We start from the raw sequence: 21525 nt of genomic DNA on the forward strand, positions 1-21525 counted from the left end.
TAGGCTTATACCATCCTGCTTCTCCAACTAGAGTTGCTTGAGCTCTTGGGCTTATACCATCCTGCTTCTCCAACTAGAGTTGCTTGAGCTCTTAGGCTTATACCATCCTCCTTTTCCAACTAAAGTTGCTTGAGCTCTTAGGCTTATACCATCCTGCTTTTCCAACTAGAGTTGCTTGAGCTCTTAGGCTTATACCATCCTCCTTTTCCAACTAAAGTTGCTTGAGCTCTTAGGCTTATACCATCCTGCTTTTCCAACTAGAGTTGCTTGAGCTCTTAGGCTTATACCATCCTCCTTTTCCAGCTAGAGTTGCTTGAGCTCTTAGGCTTATACCATCCTGCTTTTCCAACTAGAGTTGCTTGAGCTCTTGGGCTTATAACATCCTCCTTTTCCAACTAGAGTTGCTTGAGCTCTTAGGGTTATACCATCCTGCTTCTCCAACTAGAGTTGCTTGAGCTCTTGGGCTTATACCATCTAGCTTTTCCAACTAGAGTTGCTTGAGCTCTTGGGCTTGTACCATCCTGCTTTTCCAATTAGAGTTGATTGAGCTCTTGGGCTTGTACCATCCTGCTTTTCCAACTAGAGTTGCTCGAGCTCTTAGGCTTATACCATCTGGCTTTTCCAACTAGAGTTGCTTGAGCTCTTGGGCTTGTACCATACTGCCTTTCCAATTAGAGTGGCTTGATCTCTTGGGCTTTTACCATCCTGCTTTTCCAATTACAGTTGTTTGAGCTATTGGGCTTGTACCATACTGCCTTTCCAATTAGAGTGGCTTGATCTCTTGGGCTTGTACCATCCTGCTTTTCCAACTAGAGTTGCTTGAGCTCTTGGGCTTATACCATCTGGCTTTTCCAACTAGAGTTGCTTGAGCTCTTGGGCTTATACCATCCTCCTTTTCCAACTAGTGTTGCTTGAACTCTTAGGGTTATACCATCCTGCTTCTCCAACTAGAGTTGCTTGAGCTCTTAGGCTTATACCATCGTCCTTTTCCAACTAGAGTTGCTTGAGCTCTTAGGCTTTTACCATCCTGCTTTTCCAACTAGAGTTGCTTGAGCTCTTGGGCTTATACCATCTGGCTTTTCCAAATAGAGTTGCTTGAGCTCTTGGGCTTGTACCATTCTGCTTTTCCAATTAGAGTTGCTTGAGCTCTTGGGCTTGTACCATCCTGCTTTTCCAATCTATGAGTTGCTTTAGCTATTGGACTTGTACCATCCTGCTTTTCCAATTAAGAGTTGCTTGAGCTCTTGGGCTTATACCATCTGGCTTTTCCAACTAGAGTTGCTTGAGCTCTTGGGCTTGTACCATACTGCCTTTCCAATTAGAGTGGCTTGATCTCTTGGGCTTTTACCATCCTGCTTTTCCAATTACAGTTGTTTGAGCTCTTAGGCTTGTGCCATCCTGCTTTTCCAATTAGAGTTGCTTGAGCTCTTGGGCTTTTACCATCCTGCTTTTCCAATTAGAGTTGCTTGAGCTCTTGGGCTTGTACCATCCTGCTTTCCCAATTAGAGTTGCTTGAGCTCTTGGGCTTATAAAATCCTGCTTTTCCAATTATGAGTTGCTTGAGCTATTGGGCTTGTACCATCCTGCTTCTCCAATTAGAGTTGCTTGAGCTATTGGGCTTGTACCATCCTGCTTTTCCAATTATGAGTTGCTTGAGCCATTGGGCTTGTACCATCCTCCTTTTCCAATTAGAGTTGCTTGAGCTCTTAGGCTTATACCATCTGGCTTTTCCAACTAGAGTTGCTTGAGCTCTTTGTCTTGTATCATCCTACTTTTCCAATTAGAGTTGCTTGAGCTCTTAGGCTTATACCATCAGGCTTTTCCAACGAGAGTTGCTTGAGCTCTTAGGCTTATACCATCCGGCTTTTCCAACTAGAGTTGCTTGAGCCCTTGGGCTTATACCATCCTGCTTTTCCAACTAGAGTTGCTTGAGCTCTTGGGCTTGTACCATCCTTCTTTTTCAATTAGAGTTGCTTGAGCTCTTGGGCTTGTACCATCCTGCTTTTCCAATTAGAGTGGCTTGATCTCTTGGGCTTGTACCATCCTGCTTTTCCAATTAGAGTTGTTTGAGCTCTTGGGCTTGTGCCATCCTGCTTTTCCAATTAGAGTTGCTTGAGCTGTTGAGCTTGTACCATCTTGCTTTTCCAATTAGAGTTGCTTGAACTCTTGGGCTTGTACCATCCTGCTTTTCCAATTAGAGTTGCTTGAGCTCTTGGGCTTGTACTATCCTGCTTTTCCAACTAGAGTTGCCTGAGCTCTTGAGCTTTTACCATCCTGCTTTTCCAACTAGGGTTGCTTGAGCTCTTGGTCTTATACCATATGGCTTTTCCAACTAGGGTTGCGTGAGCCCTTGGTCTTATATCATTTTGCTTTTTCAACTAGGGTTGTAGCCAAGCAATAATTAATAATAATATTAATAATAATAATAATAATAATTATTATTATTATTATTATTATTATTATTATTATTATTATTATTATTATTATTATTATTATTATTATCCTTATTATTATTATTATTATTATTATTATTATTATTATTATTATTATTATTATTATTATTATTATTATTATCCTTATTATTATTATTATTATTATTATTATTATTATTATTATCGCAGTAGGCAAGAAAATATAAAGCCGAAAACCTCACTTCCATTAGAAAATGTTGAGATGAATCTGTACGACCTGATATGATTTTTCTCCATACTAATCACAAAAGAAAGGTCAAAGGTCAAGAGGATGGTGTGAGGGGAGTAGTAAGGGGAACATAAGACAATGGGACAATAAGGGGAAAAGAATTCTTAGGCTTAATAGAGCGAACACTAGGGATTTTTCTACTCAACATCTTAGAATTAACTAGAAGTGATATTTTCTAACATCACTTAACTAACAACCATCAGATTACTTTTTTTTTCTCGCCTGTGAAAGAACAAGACGATAATAGATAATATTCAAATACACGTACATGAGTTCCTGGTACATTTCGCACTGAGGAAATACACCAGGCCACACCCTTACTGCACGCTGAGTTCCTGTGTTTAGACCTGCCCACCACCTTTCCATTCTCTCCCGTCACTATCTCTTTGGTTTCTAGCCTCGAAGTAGGGGTGTGGCAGGGTGCAGCGCATCTTTGGAGATAGGTGTACCAGGGGGTCCTGGGTATAACGTTATACTGGTGAGAAAGATGAACAAATGAAAGACGAAGTAACTACTATTAAACTTACATTTCATGGATACGATATCAATTACAGTTCCTCTTAATGAAGATATATCTCGAATAGGATTAATTGGAAAACAATGTAGTGATGTTAAACCAATCTAAGAAACAGCTTTTATATCTTCCGTTCGTTACTTTTAGAATATCACAAGAATAAGAATCAAAGGAAAGAACGCAAATGAAGGAATTCTTCCGTCTCTTATCATGACAATTTCAGACGTGGACGTTCTTCGAAATACAGAAATCAACCGTTCTGAATATCTACCCTGATATCTTAAGCCTCTTACTCCTCCGCTTCTCTGATGCTGATTATTCACAAAACATCTACGATTTCCAAATCAATTTTTCCAATCTGGTTGTGATCAGTTGAAATTACAACAGTTTTCCTGCATTTTCCCACTCATAATAAGCTAATTGCATTACATAACTTCTATTTCCACAATACTCCTGTTTGTTTGTGGCTTAGATCCAATTACTTATATGTTTCTTAGTACAAACACACATTAATCTTATTTGCCGAATAAGAGGAAAAACTTCATATATTCATCGAAGCTTCTCCTTACCTACTTGATACCTTGCAATTATAAACTTTTACATGAGTAAATAATTCTGCTTTATTTCTTATATTAGGTTGCCTAGCGTCGCAACTACAAAGGTCATTGACACTAGGCGGCGTCATAACTGCCAGGGTCACTGACGCCTCAGGGTAGAATGAAACGCAGTAAAGAAAAGAGTATTTAATCATCATATCATATCCCTGAAGACGGAGAGGAATTTGGAACGTTCAAGTCAGAATAATTTTTTCAACTGAAAATTTCGGATATTATTATGTAAATTATTATGAAATTTGACATCACTGAATTATAATACGCTTATTTTTGGTATTAGAATTACTTTCACGATGAAAAATCGAAAATATTTTTCTAAATAATTCCAAATTGTAATTTTAATGAATATTTAACTGGATCAAGTTGAAAATCTTATTATCTTTACATTTCTTCAATTCCGCCTTAAGTCTCTGGACGAGTTATTCAAGATTTCCTTTGGAACTCCGGAAGAAATTCGCTCGGAAGTGATTGATACAAGACTTCCTCCGTTACTTTGAACATATAATTTCGTACAGTAGATTTTAATTCATAATAGTAAATATTAATAGATATAATCAATATCATTTCTATCTAGAAGTAAAACCTATTTTGTTATTAAAACTATTAATACATATAATATTAATGTTTACTGACTTAAAATATTGTATAACATTCTCCTTATCATTTTCTTGAAATTCTTATTCTTGTATCTTCCTGAAAGTCTTCTCACTCTTCAGGGATATGAGAGAATGATCAAATGATATTTTTGCTCTCTGTCTGTACATCGTTTTCTTGTTGCTCCATCATCATCATCATCATCACCTTTTACTTCACAAATGGTTGAGGTTATTCCTTCACGTTCTGTTCTATTTTTTTTGTTTGTAGAAATATACTAAGATATTTCTGCTGTGTATATACATATTTATATGTGTATATATATACATATAGTATATATATACATACACACAATCTGTAGGTAATAATACTATTCAAATTCAAGAATTGATAAACGAGAAATATTTGGACATACTAGCATTATCTGAAACATGGTTAATTAACTTGGACAAGGCAAAGATCACTGAAATGACCCCTGCCCCCCCCCCCCCACAAAAAAAAAAAAACATTCTTTCACATACCGAGAGAAAGTAGGTCTGGTGGGGGTGTCGGACTCATTATTCATAAAAGTTACTCAAATCTCAAAACGTTGAAAAGAATTAGTACAACAAGCTTTGAATATATAGAAATAAAATTTACGCCAAAAAATAGAAGAATATCCTTTGTAACAATCTACGAACCTCCTAGAACAAACACTAGTATCTTTTTTGAAGAATTCGGTGCTCTCATTGAGATGATTATCATGGAGAAAAACGAATTAGTTATCTGTGGAGACTTTAATTTTTGGAAGGATGACGCATCAAATCCTGACGCTTTGGCATTTAGTCAGTTACTAGAATCATATCGACTAGTGAATAATGTCGACTGCACAACTACTTTGACTGGGCATACCGTAGACTTAGTTCTAAGTGATGACATGAATAGTATTGTATCTGATATAAAAGTCGAAGAGAAATGTACTATCTCCCCAGTACACAAACTTATTACGTTTAGTGTACCTGTACAAAAACATGCATTAGTAAAGAAAATAAACTTTAAACATAAATCAAATTTTTCTCCTACCATATTTATTGAAGAAGTTACAAAGAAAATAAATGATGCTATCAACATTCCCTGTGATCATGATGACCAACGTCTGTTAGGAGCTAAGTGTACTAACTGTCTTATGACCACTTATAATAAAGTGAGTAAAAGTGAATATGATACTATATGCCCACCGATGGAAAAGACTATAACCGTAAAAGACCAATCTCCTTCGTTTGATGGAGAGACTTTGGTAAAAAAGAGGGAAAAAAGACGTAAAGAAAGAAATTGGAATAGGTTAAAAACTTGGGTAGAATACAAAACTGCTGCGTGTCAATATAACTACCTACTAGAAGGAAAAAAAAGTGAATACTATAAAAGAAAGATCCTCGAAGCAGCAGCAGACATAAATAAGTTATATCGTCTAATGAATGATATAATGGGGAATAAAAGAAAAGAAGCTACCTGATGGATACAGTGACCAGGAACTAGCAAATAATTTTCTAGTATTCTTTAAAAACAAAATTGAAAACATAACCAGGTCATTTGTAAATACTCAACATCCGATTAATGATACACCAGGCACACAGACAAAATTAATACGATTTAACATAACACAAGATGACATCACCAGAATTACCAAGAGAGCAAAGAAAACAAACTACGCGATCGATCCTATGACAATATCTGAAGTAATTGGAGAGAGAGACTTTTCTAGTCTAGCCTAAATAATAATGGGAATAGCAAATGCAAGTATTGATGAATGTAAGTTTCCTTTATACTTTGATTATGTAAGAAGGTTGGCTAGGGCACCAACCACCCGTTGAGATACTACCGCTGGAGAATTATGGGATCCTTTGATTGGCCAGACAGTACTGCATTGGATCCTTCTCTCTAGTTACAGTTTACTTTCTCTTTTCCTACACTTACACCGAATAGTCTGGCCCATTCTTTATAGATTTTTTTCTGTCCTCATACACCTGACAACACTAACATTACCAAACAATTCTTCACCTAAGGGGTTAACTACTGAAATGTAATTGTTCAGTGGCTACTTTCCCCTTGCTAAGGGTAGAAGAGACTCTTTAGCTATGGTAAGCAGCTCTCTTAGGAGAAGGACACTCTAAAATCAAACCGTTGTTTTCCAATCTTGAACGCTGCCATAGCCTTTGTACCATGGTCTTCCACTGGCTTGGGTTAGAGTTCTCTTGCTTGAGGGTACACTCGGGCACACTATTCTATCTAATTTCTCTTCCTCTTGTTTTGTTAATGTTATAGTTAATATAGGAAATATTTTAATGTTGTTACTGTTCTTAAAATATTTCATTTTTCCTTGTTTCCTTTCCTCATTGGGCTATTCTCCCTGTTGGGGACCTTGGGCTTATAGTATCCTGGTTATCCAACTAGGGTTGTAACTCAGCTAATAATAATAATAATAATAATAATAATAATAATAATGATAATTTTGAAGAATTTTTCTTCACTCTTCTTCTTTCAATCGTATTTTTAGCTCTCTCCTAATAATACTATAGCTACCCCTTAAACGATCTCTCCTACGTCAAGTTTTCTTTAAAAGATATCGGGAGTACTATTCTAAAGTAAATAAACTTGACAGAAGCGCACGCAATGCTCGTGACGTCACAGCGTAGATACGCACAGCAAAGGGCCTTAGTAACCCCGGCGTATGTTGGTTCTTTCCTTAAACTACGTGGGTCGAGATTAAACTCCTAAACTAATTTAAATATAATTTTCAACACTGCTGAATTAATGCATATTTTATTTCTCAATACCAATTAAGGTTTGTTAATTTTAAGATGTATGCCCATCACACCAGCCCAATGCTAATCCATCATTTAAACTATTAATTTTTAGTAAGCCAGAATTTGTAGGATTGCTGTATATATAAACTCCCTTAGAGCAGCAAGACTTCTCTAGAGTATTTAGTACAAAATCCTTCCTCCTATGCACTCCATGCAACAATATGTTGCCCTGTCCTAAAGTCCCGATATGACATCTCCACTTGATTACTCTGCGCATCACGGCTGTCTCTTCGTTCAGAAGCCGCCTTGACCGACGAACCGCCCTGGTCAGTGAACCTGTGCACCTCTGGCTCACCCCCCCCCCTCTTCCCAAAACTCGACTCACAGAGAAGTCCTGCTGGTCGGAGAGATAGAGAAGAGGAGCCTGGTGAACCTTAATTACCACAAACGAGGATTCTTGGGGTGAGCCAGTCAAGAGTGCAAAGTGCCAACTTGTGCAACCAGGTCAACAGCCACCAAAGGGCAAAGAACAGTCTTCTAAGGAGTGCAGGTACTACAATAGTGGCCACTTAGTTATTCCCCCATTCTTAGTTTAGACTAATTCTAACTTGAGTAGGGAACCTGGCTTTTACATAATTCGGACTGTGTGCGGTGAGATTGTGTGTATACATTTTTCTTGGATATTTTTTTTCTTTTCTTTTTTTTGAGACTAGCACAGTCTCTGGGTCACAAGGGTCACGTGTCCCCCCTAAGTTCTGATTATTGATTATTGCAGACCACGTGTCTAACAACCATTTTTTTATTATTTTAAATTGCTATTACTTCACATTTTGTCTTGATACCTTTATTTTTTGTTCAGATGTTCTTTTCATTTAATGTAAATTTGTATAATAAATCAATATTAGGTTAATTGAACCTCCTTGTATTTTTGCTCCCTCATTTATTTTAATGTGCAAATTATGAATATTTGATCACAGGACAGAATACCCGATATTTGAAAGGAGTAAGCCTAAGTAAGTCTATAAGTGGTTTCAGCGAGGAACTTTGTATTAATATATCTGCTTCCAAGGTAAAGATCCTCATCTTTAAACTTTTAAACTTTACTTTACATCACTGCTCCCATTTTTGGTTTTGTCTAATTACATTAACATAAGATACCTGTCCAGCATCTCACTGGGACGGAGTCGGAACAGAGCCTAAGAGTGAGATGACTATAGACCTGACAAAGCTAGAGTAGGCCATAAATTACTTTTATTTTCACGTATGGAGTTCTCTCTCCGGCCTCTGGACAGTAAAATTTCCCCCTTTTGTATTTAAGAGTGAAGGTTAGTGAACTGTGGTAGTAAAGCAATTAGCAGGGTGTTTGTGCCCCGAGAGTAAAGTGCTCATTATCCTCCCCTGTTGATCTTTATGTAACTGCCGTAGGGAGACTTTTCCGGAATAAGTTCCCACTCAAACATTTAGATAAAAATTCTCCACAGCTAGAGAATTATGGGATCCTTTGACTGGCCAGACAGTACTACATTGGACCCTCCACTCTGGTTGCGGTTTACTTTCCCTTTGGCTAGACTTACACCGAATAGTCTGGCCTATTCTTCAGTTTCTCCTCTGTCCTCATGCACCTGACAACACTGAGATTACCAAACAATTCTTCACCCAAGGGGTTAACTACTGCAATGTAATTGTTTAGTGGGTACTTTTTTCTTGGTAAGGGTAGAAGAGACTCTTTAGCTATGGTAAGCAGCTCTTCAATGAGAAGGACACTCCAAAATTAAAACATTGTGTAGTGCCATAGCCTCTGTAACATGGTCTACCCCTGTCTTAGGTTAGAGTTCTCTTGCTTGAGGGTATACTCAGGCACATTATTCTATCTAATTTCTCTTCCTCTTGTTTTGTTAATGTTATAGTTAATATAGGAAATATTTTAATGTTGTTACTGTTCTTGAAATATTTCATTTTTTCTTGTTTCCTTTCCTCATTGGGCTATCCTCCCTGTTGGAGACCTTGGGCTTATAGTATCCTGGTTATCCAACTAGGGTTGTAACTCAGCTAATAATAATAATAATAATAATAATAATAATAATAATAATGATAATTTTGAAGAATTTTTCTTCACTCTTCTTCTTTCAATCGTATTTTTAGCTCTCTCCTAATAATATTATAGGTACCCCTTAAACGATCTCTCCTACGTCAAGTTTTCTTTAAAAGATATCGGGAGTACTATTCTAAAGTAAATAAACTTGACAGAAGCGCACGCAATGCTCGTGACGTCACAGCGTAGATACGCACAGCAAAGGGCCTTAGTAACCCCGGCGTATGTTGGTTCTTTCCTAAAACTACATGGGTCGAGATTAAACTCCTAAACTAATTTAAATATAATTTTCAACACTGCTAAATTAATGCATCTTTTATTTCTCAGTACCACTTAAGGTTTGTTAATTTTAAGATGTATGCCCATCACACCAGCAGAAAGGGACTTCAGGTTATGCAAAGTCCAGTGGAATTAACATAGGATAATGCAACTCTGACAGAAATGATAAGTCCCAGGGTTAGGGAATATATATCAAAATTTAACCACTTATAATTGCAGTAGAATTTTTCCCAATTCATAAAAATTTAACACATTTTCCAAAAAAAATTAATAATCAGCAGTTAAAAAACGTTTCCCAAATGAGGAAATTGTAGAAATCCTTGAAAATTTACTTTGTATGCCTTCGGCCGCTGTATCCTTTATTATATAAAAACAGCAATTACACAGACAAATTGTTTTTTTATATTGAACTTATATTCATACAATTCTAGCTATGCACGTGAAATGAAAAGAAAAAAAAATGGAAAAGAAGTATACGATTTATGCCCAGTTACTATGAAGTACAGCAAAGATTACCTTCAGAAAATGGATCCATTGGTGAGGAAATAGTCAATGATTCGATCTAGAAGCAGGTAGCAATTATTGGAGGAAGTGCATATTTTAGCAGAAAGGAATTTGCCATTCAAATGAAGTGAAAATGCACAAGAACACCACACAATATCTTGGTATTGTCCAGTTGTCCGCCAAGGTTCACTTGATAGTGCTAGAAATCTTAATCATTTCTGGCACAAACACAAGATACTAATAAAATAGTAACCTGAAAAATATTGAAAACCTTATCCCTACCACTCTCACCAGGAAGTGGAAATAACTAACTCATTTTAAAAACATGTCTTCTGATAGAATATCCCGGGACTGTGATTTCCAAACTGAATATAAAAGCAAGAAAACTTAAAGATGGTTACAAAGAAATCCCTAACTTGATATATACACATACAACTTCATAAAAAAGTGTACTGGTTGGTCAAAAACCTTCCTAAAATGAAAAATCATCATAAATCGTCTCTCTCAGGCACACACACACAAACACATACACACACACACACACACACAAACACATACACACACACACACACACACACACACACACATATATATATATATATATATATATATATATGGGATGGAGAGCTTTTGGTTAACAATACGAGACTATGAAACACGAAACGCGACTTTCTTTAAAAAGAAAGTATTTAATGAGCTGGTCCTACCAGTATTAACTTATGCCTCAGAAACTTGGAGCCTTAATAAAGCCTTAGATGATTACCTAGTAACAAATCACAGTGCTATGGTAAGAATAATGATGGGAATAACACTAAGAGAGAGAAAAAGATAAACATGGATACGAGAGACAACTAAAGTAGAGGATATTCTAACAACAGGACATATAATGAGAATGACAGACAACAGATGGATATGAAGAATAACAGAATGGGTCCCAAGAGATTGTAAAAGAAGCTGAGGAAGGAAGAGAAGACGATGGGTCGACGAACTAATGAAGTTTGCGGGCGTCGACAGGAACAAAAAGACCATAATCAGTCGCAAGTGGAAGGACACGTTTGAGTCCTTTGTTCTGCAGTGGAATAGTAACGGCTGATGATGATGATCCTGACTACAACAATAGTAGCTCAAATAGAATATTGAAAAACTGAAATAAATCGTAATAAAACACATACACTGAAACATGAAATAAGACTAATACAGGATTGGCCAGGAATGAAAATTGCCACAAGACAACTTGAGAAAATATGCAAATATACATCGCTATAATCCTTTACATTAAGGGCTGAAGGCATTTAACACTGATTATGAAATTCTATTGACCGTTTTTCACCCTAAAATACTGTACTGCAGTGTCTTTACTCTGTGCAATGGATTCAATTGCACCAATTTGCATGGATTATGAAACAAGGCTCTCTCTCTCTCTCTCTCTCTCTCTCTCTCTCTCTCTCTCTCTCTCTCTAAAGAAGAGATTAGTGAGGCTATGAATTATCAAAATAATAATAATAGTGATAATAATAATAATAATAACAATAATAATAATAATAACCATTATTATTATTATTATTATTATTATTATTATTATTATTATTATTATTATTAGTTAAGCTACAGCTGTAATTGGGAAAGCAGGATACTATAAACATAGGGGTGGCAACAGGGAAAATAGCCCAGTAAGGAAGGGAAAAAAGAAAACAAATAGAATACTGTATCTGAATGTACCTTCAAGCATAATAAACAAATATTCCTTTTGGTTACAATATATACTCGCACGGATTTTATGATTTCATAAACACACGTTTATTAAGTCTTCAGTGAAATTAGCCCCAAATCCCCGAAATACTTTTCATGGTCCTATTTCAAACACTGGCCAACTTCTGCCTTTTCAAATACGCTGTGATTCATGCAATGGGATATCAACTTTGCATGTAATATCAAAGATGATAGGTGGAGTTTATTCATATTATGTGGTTTAAAATATGCTTCATGTTATTTTATTTGGCTGTAATTAAACTTATCAGTTTATATATATATATATATATATATTATATATTTATATATATATTAAATATATATATATATATATATATATACATATGTATATATATATATATATATATATATGTGTATGTATGTGTGTGTGTTTGTGTGTGTATATAGTACATATCTTTATATTCAATATATGTATATATATATATATACTATATATATATATATATATGTATATGTATATATATATATATATATATATATATGAATACATAGATATATATTTCCTACCCACTCTATCATAACTATTGTTTCTTTTCCATACTTTATATCAAACCAAGATGTATGAAAAAGAATATATATATATATATATATATATACATATATATATATATATATATATATATATTTATATATAAAGGCAATTCCGAGTTACATCAAAAAATCGAAATCAGAATCCTACAGACAAATGGAATATCCAGAGAGTTTCCATGATGGTAGGAGACCTGCGTTAAAGTTCTTCCATTTATTATTTGGTGTTGACACGTGTTTCGAATCACTCTCTTTCTCCTATTATCCTGAAAATGATCTGGAGTTCCGTTTGCCCGCATATATATATATATATATATATATGTATATATATGAATATATATATATATATATATATATATATAATATAATAATATATAATATATATATATATATGTATATATATATATTATATATATAAGAGAGAGAGAGAGAGAGAGAGAGAGAGAGAGAGAGAGAGAGAGAATTTACCATGCTTTTTCATTTTAGGAAGGTTTTTGGCCAACCAGTTCACATTTATGAGTTTGTTAGTGTTTTTGTCTTAAGTTGGGATATTTTTTTGGGCCCTGATTTATGTGACCCTCTTTGCATTGACCTTGCATTTATATTCAGTTTGGAGAGAACAGTCCTGGGATATTTTAGCAGAAGACACAGTCTGCTAGAATTAGTTGTAATTATTTCCCTTTCCTTGTGAGAAAGGTAGGACAGAGGAATGATGTTTTCTATTGTTATTATCAAATTACTATTTCATTAGTATTACTATAATTATAATTACAAGCTAAGCTATAACCCTAATTGAAAAGAAAGATGCCATAAGCCCAAGGGCTCCACAAGGGAAAATAGCCCAGTGAGGAAGCGAAACAAGGAAATAAAGAAACTACAAGAAAAGTAACAATCAAAATAAAACATTTTAAGAACAGTAACAACAATAAATTAAATCTGTCATATATAAACTATAGAAACATAAAAAAAAAAAAAAATAACAAGAGGAAGAGAAACAAGATAGTGTGACCGAGTGTACCCTCAAGCAAGAGAACTCAAACCCAAGACAGAGGCTATGGCACTACCCAAAACAACAATGGTTTGATTTTGGAGTGTCCTTTCCTAGAAGAGCTGTTTACCATAGGTAACGAGTCTCTTCTACACTAACCAAGAAGAAAGTATCTTGTGTTTGAAATTAAAATTATTAAGAACAATTTCAGAGCAATCCTCGAAACATATAATATTTTTGCATTATCCAGTGAAACTTGATTATGTTGTTGTGGCCTTATTGGCAACGTCTCTGCCTGGTGATCACCAGGGATTCGTTAGTTCCTTTGGTCACTGCAACCTTACCCTCGTTGTGAGCTAAGGATGGAGGGTTTGGGGGAGCTTATAGGTCTATCTGCTGAGTCATCAGCAGCCATTACCTGTTCCTCCCTGGCCCTAGCTTAGGAGGTGAGGGGGTTTGGGCGCTGATCATATGATTATGGTTTGCCTCTAGGGCACTGTCCTGCTTGCTAGGGACATCTCACCGTTCCTTGCTTCTGCCATTCATGAGAGGACTTTAAACCTTAAACTGGACAATTCCAAGATATTGTTGTGCGTTCCTATGTGGTTTTCAGTTCACTTGAATGACAAGTTTTTCTCTGCCATGACCTGCAGTTCCTCAAATAATAGATGACTGCTACTGGATCGAATAATTTACTGTTCCTGCATACTGCTTTCCCAATTAGGGTTGTGATTTAGCTAATAATAATAATAATAATAATAATAATAATAATAAAGTGAATATTTCTAATATTTTGTAACCTCTAACCATAATGTCCTGTTTACCTTATAACAGAACAACGAACAAAACTATTTGAAAGAAGCACAGAATCTCTCAAGATCAATTTAATAGATTTAATGTTAACCATGGAATAACTCCTTTCTCAGTTCGTCTCTCTCTGCTGCGTTCCCTTACTTCATTAATCTCTATGTCAATTTCCTGGCCCCTGTCGTATTCACACACTTTATTTGACTTCCACTAACAAACCCTTTAATGCAAACTAACTCTATCCTTTGATATTCCTCTATATTTATCATAAATTCCCTCTATACCTCCTCAGACACTCTTATTTCAAATATCTAAATTATTCTTATCATAACTAACACCATCTAGTCATTTTCATTCCATTATATCTATTATTCCACTGGATCTTATTCCCTTCCCTTATTCTGTTTATTCGATGGGTTTCGTTTTTTCCTTCACCATCTTTCAGAATCTATTTTTAGCCACTCCCAACCAACTCCCCCTTCCCCCCCCCCCCGTCCCCTACCTTCTCCCCTGCCAGTCCATCCTGGCTACCTCAACACTCCCCCCACCTCCATCCCCCTGTTCTAGGTCTATAACCAACTGCGTCATAATATCTCTCTCTCTCTCTCTCTCTCTCTCTCTCTCTCTCTCTCATTCTAATAAACTTAAGCTTTAACTCCTACGCCTATTGAAGCTAAGGGCCACAGTTAGATTTTACCAGTCATCTCTATCTTGAGCTTTTAAATTGTGACGAGCCGAGAGAGAGTCGTGAACTCAAAGGCAGGATGCAATCAACTGAGTTGTTTATTAAAGACACTCTCCTTTATATACAAAACCTCAAGGCAACAGGACATAACATGTTCGAGAGACCGACAATGTTACAGAGCAAAACCGGAGACATGAATTTTCATGTTCGTTTTAGTGCGAGGGAAGAGCGAAGATACAAGCATAATATATATAAAAGGAATTATGTACAATTGTGTGACACACGGTTGGTACAAAATTAATACTTTTCCATTCACCATCTCCTACTTCACTATTCAAAGTCCTCAGCTATATAGGACTGGGTGTTCCAGCTTTTATTGGGAAATGTAAATTGCCAAATAGATTATCCTTCAGCCCTTTATCTTCAACTACCTACACATGAATAAATGTTGCTGAATATCCTTTATCCCTTGCTCCTTAATAACCTACAACCCAAAGGAAACTTATCACCTAGGGGCTGCATTATTGCAAGAGCCCGTGCTTGGCCTCAAGTGCCGGGCAATCTACTGGGTGTCCACAAAGTCTGGGTACAAAGGAAATTTCACTATTTTATTTATGTCATTTTTACCTGTCCAGATCGAATGATGGCTCTGTCTAAAGAAGAAGAATCGAGTAGGTACTCCTTAAGTGGACGAGAAGGAAGGAAGGATGGCCTCATCACAAAATTGCAAAAGAATTCAACCTTCGACAGCCCCATTTTAAACCTATTTATTTTACTTCCAATTTAATCGAATTCACCTGAATATTGTAAAGCGCATCAAATTATGTATTGAAAATGCTGGATATCATATTAAAAATATTATCTATTATTATTAGATTTAAATTAAATTGTTTTGTTTTGAAAGTATGTTAATCTCCTGTGTACCCAGACCTCTACATTACCATGCACAACAACAACAATAACAACAACAACAAGTCTCCTATTAACTCTAGCACCGGGAAAGACGTTATAACAGTATCCCCGCTATGCGAGCCGAAGTCGACTCCGCCTTCCTTATTACAATGTTCTTCCCCGTCAATCATATTTCTCATTAATGCTGCAATATTTCTTTAGAAATATATTTATAATAGAAATCATTCTCTAAGTTATAAATAAGACGAATTAGCTTATCAATTATAAGATTTATTTATTGCTAGAAATGTCAATAATCGAGAAAATAGCGACCGTGCAACCTAAGATGCAAGAGGCAGATCGTCTCATTGTTGCCGCTCATCAACTTCCCAAATGATTCAATACAAACTCCCATTGGTCGAGAATGACCTATGATAGCTAGCCAATGGCAGGGCACAGTGCCATCCACCGCTTAGAGACGATATGGTGACGCAAGTTCAGCCCATAAACCATTAAGTGACGGACTTTCTTTGACTGTTTTTAGTTTTTTCTCTAATTTTTGAAAAAAAAACAAGTTGATAATACATAATTTGTATATAATTTAATTTATTAACTAAAACTTCAACTATTAATAGGAAAGCAAAAATCCCTAATCGATCTTGTAGATTATGAATTACAATCCATTCTCCGTCTGGTATTGGAGAGAGAGAGAGAGAGAGAGAGAGAGAGAGAGAGAGAGAGAGAGAGCTAGGGAAATCGTTTCCTGATCTATGAAAGTTGGTGCAACTGAATCCATTGTACAGAGCAAAGGCAGTATACAGTATATGTTTTCCAGGGTGGAAAACAATATATATATATATATATATATATATATATATATAATCTTTATAAGTGACAAATGCCTTCAGACTTTAGAATATTGAATGGTTAAGTGCACTAGAAGAGTTGGAAGACCCAGGCCTACATGATTGAGGACTATGAAGCGTGAAGCAGATGTTGATGAATGGAGAATGATTGAATTAGAAGCACAGGATAGAGACGACTGTCGAAATCTAAGAAAGGACCTCTGCGTCAAAAGGCCTAGGAGGAGATGAGGATGATTGCATTTGAATTGGAACTCAATTCCTTACAATTACATTGCAATTTTCTAAGCAACAACCCTGGTTGGAAAAGCAGGATGCTATAAGCCCAAGGACTCCAACAGGGAAAACAAAAGCTCAGTGAGGAAAGGAAACAAGGATATAAATACGATACAAGAGAACTGATGAACAATTAAAATAACACATTTTAAGAACAGTAAAAGCATTAGAATAAATCATCATTATATAATCTATAAAAGCTGTACTACAAGGAGAGATTATGTTACTCCCAAAGCAACAAAATAAAAAAAAAAAAAAAAAAAAGGAACTAACCAAGAATAAAAGCTTCACTGATTTTAATGCTGTACCCCGTATTATTGTATTAATTGCTTGATCATTATCGCATCAAATTTAGAGATTAGGTAATTAGCCTTAGATTAGAAAATATAAATACTTTCCTACTGAAAAAAAGTCGATATATTGAAAACATAGGTATAACAGTCTTCACCCAACTGACAGACAAAAGGTTACACTGAAAACACTGAATTCATCATATCAATAGATGTAAAATCACTCTAATAAGCTGAAATAGTTCAACAAACACCATTTTCCCTACATAGATACACAAATTTACTCTGAAGTAATCAGACCTAATGACTTAAACAAAACAAATTAAAGTTTCAAGTTCCCCCAATAACATATTACAACTAGGTTCTTCAGAGAAGAATGGAGAACTAAAGGGGCAACTCAGTAGAGTGCAGACCTCCGCGGTGGCAGCCCATTTTTCTCCACCTTTTGCTCTACCTTGACTTTAACCTTTGACCTTAACATACATCAATTGGCGTGGATTTCCATACTCAAATATGAACCAAGTTTGAAGTCTCTGTGACAACGATGACCAAACTTATGGCTAATTACCTGTATTGGACATTTTGCTTGACCGTGACTTTGACCTTCCAAAATTTCATAATTTCTATATTTTTACATAACAGTTAATCCCTGCAAGTTTCATTACTCTACATTTAAAATTGTGGGCCAGGAAGCTGTTTACAAACAAACACACAAAAATGGCTAAAACATATCCTCCTTCCAAATTCATTGGCGGAGGTAATAATGAAAGAAGGGAGTGTTGTGAGGGGGAGAGAGGGGAAGTAGTCATTCCCGGGAGAGAGAGAGAGAGAGAGAGAGAGAGAGAGAGAGAGAGAGAGAGAGGGAGTGTTATAAGGGGAGAGAGGGGAAGTAGTCATTCCCGGGAAAGAGAGAGAGAGAGAGAGGGGGGAGAGAGCGTAAGAGGGAGTGTTGTGTGGGGGAGAGAGGGGAAGTAGTCATTCCCGGGAAAGAGAGAAAGAGAGAGAGGGAGAGAGCGTAAGAGGGAGTGTTGTGAGGGGGAGAGAGGGGAAGTAATCATTCCAGGAAAGAGAGAGAGAGAGAGAGAGAGAGAGAGAGAGAGAGAGCGTAAGAGGGAGTGTTGTGAGGGGAGAGAGGGAAGTAGTCATTCTCGGGAAAGAGAGAAAGAGAGGAAAGAGAGAGAGAGAGAGAGAGAGAGAGAGAGAGAGAGAGAGAGAAAGATGAGAGAGAGAGAGTGTTGTGAGGGGGACAGAGGGGAAGTAGTCATTCCCGGGAAAGAGAGAAAGAGAGGAAAAGAGAGAGAGAGAGAGAGAGAGAGAGAGAGGGAGTGTTGTGATGGGGAGAGAGGGGAAGTTAGTCATTCCCGGGAAAGAGAGAGAGAGAGAGAGAGGGAGAGAGCGTGAGAGGGAGTGTTGTATGGGGGACAGATGGGAAGTAGTCATTCCGGGAAAGAGAGAGAGAGAGATAGAGAGAGACAGAGGAAGAATCTCCCAGCAATCACAGCCTCCCAGCCAGGGGAGGAAAAGAGAAGGCAGAATCAGAATCTCCCACCATCACCATCAAAGAAAAATAAAGAAAAAAGAAAAAGAATGATATTATTATTACCTTGTATGGGTCTCATAAGAGTGTTCCTCCTAACAATACAATGCAATGAATGCAAGGGAGAGATCCAGTCATACAGCCACTCAGCCAAAGGGCAGAAGGCCCCTTATGCCTCACATGGAATATGATATAGGAGTTGCTTCTTCTTCTCTTAGGAGTAACACTCTTTCTTCTTATTATTATTACTTTCTTTCTTTCTTTCTTTCTTTCTAGAGAGAGAGATAGAGAGAAAAAAAGAGAGAGAGAGAGAGAGAGAGAGAGAGAGAGAGAGAGAGAGAGAGAGAGATAGAGAGAGAGAGAGAGAGAGCGTGAGAGGGAGTGTTGTGAGGGGGAGAGAGGGAAATTAGTCATTCCCGGAAAAGAAAGAGAGAGAGGAAAAGAGAAAGATAGAAAGAGAGAAAGAGATTGATAGAGAGAGAGAGAGATAAAGAAAGAGAGTAAAAGAAGGAAGGAAAGAGAGAAAAAAAAAAATTATCATATATATACCTTCGATTCCTTCCCCCGTCTGATGCATCCAGTGAAAAAATGACACCGCCAAGTGAGAGAGAGAGAGAGAGAGAGAGTGAGAGAGTGAGAGAGGGAGAAAGAGAGAAAGAGCAAGAGAAAGAGAGTGATAGAGAGATAGAGAAATAAAGAGAGCAAAAGAAGGAAGGAAAAAGAGAAAAAGAAGAAAAAAAATGAATTATCATATATATATATATATATATATATATATATTCCATTTTTCCCCCGTCTGATGCATCCAGTGGGACAATGACACCGCCAAGAGAGAGAGAGAGAGAGAGAGAGAGAGATAGAGAGAGAGAGGGAGAGAGCGTGAGAGGGAGTGTTGTGAGGGGGAGAGAGGGGGAATTAGTCATTCCAGGGAAAGAGAGAGAGAGAGGAAAAGAGAAAGTGAGAAAGAGGAAGAGAGAAAGAGAGTGATAGAGAGAGAGCAAGAAGAGAGCAAAAGAAGGAAGGAAGAGAAAAAGAAGAAAAAAATAGAATTATCATATATATATATATACTTTCGATTCCTTCCCCCGTCTGATGCATCCAGTGAAAAAATGACACCGCCAAGAGAGAGAGAGAGAGAGAGAGAGAGAGAGAGAGAGAGAGAGAGTGAGAGAGGGAGAAAAGAGAGAAAGAGCAAGAGAAAGAGAGTGATAGAGGGAGATATAGAGAAAGAAAGAGAGCAAAAGAAGGAAGGAAAGAGAGAAAAGAAGAAAAAAATGAATTATCATATATAAATATATATATATATATATATATATATACACCTTTGATTCCCTCCCCCGTCTGATGCATCCAGTGGGACAATGCGACCGCCAAGAGAGAGAGACAGAGAGAGAGAGAGAGAGAGAAAGGGGGGGGGGGTGAAGGGAAAGAGTGGAAGTAGTCATTCCCTGGAAAGACCGAGAGAAGAAGAGAAAGAGAGTAAGAAAGAGAGAATGAAAGGAGAGATAAATAAAAAAAAGTAATAATCATATATATACTTTCGATTCCCTCCCCGTCTGATGCATCCAGAGAGACAATGACACCGCCAGAGAGAGAGAGAGAGAGAGAGAGAGAGAGAGAGAGAGAGCGTGAAAGGGAGTGTGAGGGGGGAGTGGGGAAGTAGTCATTCCCGGGAAAGAAAGAAAAAGAGAAAGAGAGTAAGAATGAGAAAAAATGAGAGAATGAAAGAGAGAAAAAGAAAAAAAAGTAATTTTCATATATATACCTTCGATTCCTTCCCCCGTCTGATGCATCCAGTGAGAAAATAACACCGCCAGCCAAGAGAGAGAGAGAGAGAGAGATCCAGCTAAAAGGTTAAGAAGAAGAAAGAGATACAGAGAGAGAAGGAGAAAAAGTGTGAGAGGAGTGTGACAACAGAAGGAGAGAGAGAGACCGAGTAGTCATACAACAACAAGGTTAAGAAGAAGAAGAAGGACTGATAATATCCGTCCCAAGTTGTACGTATCTAGTTATTATTATTATTATTATTATTATTATTATTATCAAAATGTTTACAAACACTTCAGTGCATTACAAATTCAGTTACTGATCGTAAACTGGACGAAGCAGTTCTCTTTTTTCTTTTCCACGGATCACGGAATCCCTCTTCCCTATAACCTGTTTGAGAAAAAAAAAGATTCGCCTCACGGCTAAGCAGAACTCCGCCAGGACTCAACCTATGAGAGACCCAACCCTCCTCCTCCCTCCCTGGCACGTTCCTTTATTGGAAACTGAAGAAGAAGATGAAAAATTCCTATAAAGTCTTAGAGTTCTTTGCTTCTTCTTCTTCTTCATAAAGTTGACATGAAATCATTTTCTTTTAAAATCAGAGCTTTTTTCTCCTCTTCGCTCCTACATCGTGTGGTAGGCCTATTCAAAGTTTAGAGGAATCTTCTTCTATTAAAGTGTTTTTTCTTGGATCTAATGTGTGTTCATGACAACATCTGTTCCATAGATGAGGGAATCCTTTTACTCATTTGTATTCCTTCTTTTATTTAGTTTTGCCTCTTTAGTTTTCTGTTTATTACATAGTATAGTTTTCTGTAAAGCAATCACTGGGATTGCATACCATGTTTTTTATCTCTCTCTCTCTCTCTCTCTCTCTCTCGGTTACCTTGAGGTTGAAGGGTCCTGCGTGCAGATAGAGGGCAACTGGTCCGTGAGTGTTCTTTCTTTCCTCATCTCCTTGAGAAGCTTTTAATGTACCACGCATGATTCAACAATGATTTAATTACACGAAATCTTTCAATTATTAATATACAGCTGAATTA

Source organism: Palaemon carinicauda, unplaced genomic scaffold (assembly GCF_036898095.1).
Source record: "Palaemon carinicauda isolate YSFRI2023 unplaced genomic scaffold, ASM3689809v2 scaffold413, whole genome shotgun sequence".
NCBI classification, from domain to species: Eukaryota; Metazoa; Arthropoda; class Malacostraca; order Decapoda; family Palaemonidae; genus Palaemon; species Palaemon carinicauda.